The sequence below is a fragment of the Lissotriton vulgaris genome, chromosome 7, assembly GCF_964263255.1.
Source record: "Lissotriton vulgaris chromosome 7, aLisVul1.2, whole genome shotgun sequence".
NCBI classification, from domain to species: Eukaryota; Metazoa; Chordata; class Amphibia; order Caudata; family Salamandridae; genus Lissotriton; species Lissotriton vulgaris.
Window position 1 is genome coordinate 149,489,980 of NC_141695.1, and position 5,355 is coordinate 149,495,334.

Here is a 5,355-nt window from a genome sequence, read left to right on the forward strand (position 1 = left end):
AGGGTGATACCCCAAAACCTGTCCTAGGATGCTTGTTTCCAGTCCAGGGAGGACCTAGCCTGGCAGTTCGAGCTGGTCTGTTCCCATGGGGAACAGGGTCACAACTGACTGGCTTATGGCTGGGTCTAAACTGGAATGGCATGGGGAGCAACAAAACAATGGATTTAGGCACAGATCTCTGTACTGGGGTGAATGTATGACATTGTTCAGTATTCTGTCCATCAATTTTTCTTCTTTTATTAGTCAACCCGAGTGGTATGGATATGCTCAGACATGGTTCCCATGCTCTCCATGCCACTGGAGTCAAGCTAGCTTGGCTGATGAGAGGTGATACACCGAAACAGGTTCTAGGAGGCTTGTTTCCAGTCCAGGGAGGTACTGGTGTTACAGTTCGGGCTGGGAACAGGGTCAGGACTGATTTGCGTTTGGCTGAGTCTAAACTGGAATGGCATGAGGAGCGAAAAAAGGATGGATTTAGACCCAGATCTCTGCACTGGGGTGAATGTATGATCAGCATTCTTTCCATCAATTGTTCTTTTTCATTATTGGTTTAAGCACAACTAGATGTTGAGTCCCCAGGAACCTAGAGTGATGCTTGGTTCACCAGAATTCATCACTTTCCATTTTCTCAGAAAACAAATTTCAACACATATGAGGAGTAGATGATAGACCTTTAACTGTATCGTTGGTCTTAATTATAAGGCATATTGAAAAGTTCCCATTTTATCGTTTCAATGTTCAGGTCTTTTCTTTTAAATTAGTATCCTGGTTTAACAAGCAAGTGTTTCTTCTATTTCCTGCCACAAAAAAACAATTTTGCTGTTAAGTCATTTGGTGTCTGTGATAACTATGGCCACTTAAACTGAAACAGTAGTATGATAGTCTTCTGTAAATGTCCCAGTCCATTATCTAAGTTATCAGGATGTGTTTTGTGAGAAAAGTGCTGAAGGCTACCACCGCACTGCCCATATGATTGTGCTGCTGATCTGGTTCCTGTAGGTAAGTCTCCAATGATGTGAGTTTATGTGCTAACTTAAAGGGAAGAGGCAGAACTAAAGCAGTACTTCAAAGACAATCCATCAAAGAGTTTATACATCACTCACATTGGCAGCCAGAACACCCATCCCAAACCTCATGGTCAACATATGCTGTGAATTAATCATATGAAGTTAAATACACTCATTGTGTGGAATGCCTACCTTTGATCCCATCATCTCAATCATGGTGGATCAGTTATTAATATCTAGTACTGCCGTGCTTCTACAACTTTTCAGCCCCTGCTCAATGACAGTATAAATGACTTTATGGGAAGAATATGTACTGGGCTATTTAAATGACATCTTAGTGTTCACTCTCTCTATTTAAACACTTGCAGCATGTTTGAGTGGTACTGTCTCATCTGTGACACCACTCATAAGCAAAACTAGAAAAGCGTACGTTTATGGTTAGGACCGGCTCTACTTTAATTTCTATTTCTCTTCACAGATCATCAGCAAGGACTCCAGAGAAGTTAAAGCTGTTCTGTAATAGCACTCTCTGAAAAATGTCAGATGCTTTCACCAATTCAGAGGATTTACTAAACACAATGTAAAAATGTTTTCCCCAATATTGACAAAATTATACAATTAACCCCTTGACTGAGCAATGAGAGCCGATCATACAGGGGTAAGAGGGAGAAATAAGAACAAGCCTTTATCCCTCCCAAGAAATAGATTACCTTTGCTCCGATTTTACATCATTCAAAAGTATTTCTACCCTTTGTAGCAGAAAGAGATGCTTCAGCAACTGTCATTGTAGCCGTATTATCTCAGTGACATCCGAACACTGAACACTTTCAACATCTTGCTTTCTACTCAAGAAATTTTACAATTACTGAGCATTTTACCATCTACACCTTGGAGTTACTAGGCAACTTTGCACTAGCGACAATCTTTGGAGTGATCCAGTCATGAAATAGTAAATGTAAATGTAAATGCACAGGAATTTATATAGCGCAAATCACCAACCGGTCTCTAAGCGCTTGCTTAGGGAACCCGTCCTGGTATTCCCCTGTGAGATAACCCCGGCAGGTTATCTGCAAGGTGAAAGCCAGGCATCCCACCGCAAGGGGCCGTTGTGGAGATTAAGCAAGCTATTGCCCAGAGTCGCAGAGTGTGAACCCGTGAATCGAGTAGGCACCAGAGTGAGAATAGTCGAGTCCATGGACATTTTAGGACTCAAGACCCCGCCAAGCCAGGAATTGAACCCTGGTCCCAGGCTGACCTCTGCTTCCAGGTCTGCCTCCTCTAACCAGTGAGCCACACTTCTCCACTAGTAGTATGTAGAGAGTGGAAAATCTGGGATTTCTGTATCATAGGACTAGAAAGGGATGCTTCAGGAACTGTCATTGGCACCACATTATCTAAGTGAGATCCAAACACTGAGGCCCCTCATCCTCTAGCTTCCTACTCAAGGCATCTTACAATCACTGAGCAGCACTTTATCTTCTACAAAATGGGGTTACTAGGCAACTTTCCTCTAGCAACAATCTTCGGAGTGATCCAGCCATGAAGTAGTAGTTTGGAGATCACAAAATCTGGGAATTTTCATTTTATGGATTGTGAGAATTATCAGCATGCCAGATGGATAGTATTCTTCTTTCCATCTCTCGCTTTCTTAAAACAAGATTAGATAGGCCTTTGAAACTGAGTTTGTCTACAATAACTCTTACACAGTTCTTTCTAGTCTTGGATTTTTTTCATCCTAGCATGCCACTGACTGATTTCTCTCATGTATGGCCCCTTTAGTCTTTACCCTTGTTGAATCTCTGCAGAGTAAGGATGTTTCATATGTCCTGAATGCGAAGAGTGCAAATAGGAGATTTTCAAATGCTAGTTGTAACTATGCACGGTCTTAAAACGTTGTTTAGTCTGCTTGTCAGCAGGCTGTTTAGATCGTATGAGTTTCCACCCTAAATGTTTTTGGGGGAACTTTTTGTATTTTGTCTGTGATAAGTCCTGTTCTTTTCTTGATCTTGACATCGCACTGGCGAATACATCTCGTTTTCCAAAAAACCTATTTGAAACCCTCAACCTGTGTGCCATTATATACAGTAGCACCTTCTTCACCTCTCCTGAAGTGTGATGCTCTGAAATATGAGGTGGAGGCTTTCTGGACTCATGTTTACTTTGTGGTTAATGGAAGAATCTCTTTGAAATGAAACACTATGGTGCTTGGAACCTCAATTTGTGTGTTTCACAGTCATTTTCCCACTAAGCTGGGAAGGGTTTCTAAGGGTGGTAGCACAGTCCAGGCCTAACAGGGGATTTGGGGTTCTGGGCGGTCCTTTGACAGGAAGTCCGCTGACTGCAGTTCTTATCCATCATAGTGCACCGTGCACGATTGATGGTTCAGCAACCTGCTACCTCAGGTTGAGAGGTGAAGGGAGGAGGGATGGAGAGTACAGCACTGGATTCTGGGGAATGGGGAGTCACATAGTGTTCTGCTTTGATTCAAGATGTCTGTCCTATTCAAAATGGCTGCTGTTAATAAGACTACATGTGTAGTCCAGACAGCACTATCCCCATCTAAAAGGCAATAGTAAGAACTTCTGGGCCCCAGGGAGCACAGATAGTATAAAAACATGGTCCCTGCTACAGACTTTGTATTCTAGCTGATCATATACAGGTTTGGTTCCTGAAATTCTTCATTCTGGTTGTTATGGATTGTCTGTGCTTTTCTGCATTCTTTTTGCCGCGTTACTTCCTGTTTGCCTACTTGATTAGGACCAGTCTCCAGAGCCTCTAAACATGCTTTTCAAATATTTTATTGATACCTGTGCCCTATACCCGTTCTCTCTATGATACGGGTCCTGATATGTTCCTCTTCACTTCATTGTGTTCTCCTCTCACCTTCTTTGACTCACTTCCTGTTTTCTCATGGCCTAATCCCTCCAATAACCCTGAGAGACTTTTATTATATTTGATTGCAGTGTGTGTTAGATTGCAGGGAGCTTTGAGCTTTCAGACCTCACATTCATTCTTCTAACCCTGGTAGTTTTTTTATTAAGTACAACTGTTATTGTTGACATTAGTACACACCGGGCTTCTGCCATTGTTAAAAAAAAATCAAAAAAAATTCCAGATGAAATTGCTGAGATAAGTTGCCCACAAAAAAAAATCAGCACTTTGCATTACATTCTGCATGGTGCTCTATATGGTCCCTAGGTGACTCCTTCCCAATATTCCTTCTGCTGAAACCTTTCTCTTACCATCAAGCAGTAGCACCACAGTGGACACTTCTGAAAGGCCATTACTGTACATACAGTATGCAGTATCTACTACAGCATGCCTTTAGAGGTTTTCTTAGGTTTGCCATTATGCCTACTAACTATGGGCCCGATTCACAGAACTAACTTAAGACAAAATCCTAAACGTACTTGTAGTAATCAAAAATCCACTTCTCAGGGGTTCCACTGATACTTAGTCCATTTAAACCAACAAAGAAGAAATTGGCACAGAAGCTGAAATATAAAAGAGCATTTTTATTAAACTCAAATGAGTTGAGACTACGTCACACAGAAGCCTTAGCAACTGAATGAGGCAGTCTGAGGACTGCAGGAAAAAGAGGCTTTTATATGCTAAGGGTTACATACTCAGCATAAGACTAAGGGGCAGTCCTGGCTCATGTAAGCATGCAAAATGACTAAGTTAGGCATACAAGATCTACTTGCTCAACAAAGTGGGAGGCGAGTTACTTCTCCATACAGCAGCAAAAATAGCCTGACAGTTATACTAGAGTCAAGTCAAGTCAAGTCATAAAATTTGTATAGCGCACTACATACCCAGAGGGTTTCAAGGCGCTTAGGAAGGGGAGGAGGATTATTTGTCAAATATCCACGTTTTAAGCTGCTTTCTGAACGCTAGGTGGTTCTGGGTGAGGCGAAGGTAAGCGGGGAGTGAGTTCCATGTTTTAGCAGCCAGGTATGAAAAGGATCTGCCTCCCATGGTGGTCTTGTTGATGCGAGGTACAGTGGCGAGGGCTTGGTCGGAAGAACGTAGTTGGCGGGAGGGGGTGTAGAAGGACAGTCGAGAGTTGAGGCAATCTGGTCCGATGTCGTAAAGTGATTTGTGTGCGTGGGTGAGCAGTCGGAAAGTAGAGAAGCAGGTGCATTCTGATAGCTAGGCCCTTCTGGGCATGTGTGAAGTAGAGGATGCTAAACATAGTTTGTCTCTAGGCAGGCTACAAGACCAGTTAACAGAAAGGTAGGACAGAGCACATGGCAAACAAAATGGAGGCCAGAAATACAAAATGGCTTTCAGCTCATGCTAACAAATCTGTCCAATATTTAACATACTACTTTTGGTATTCACAGAA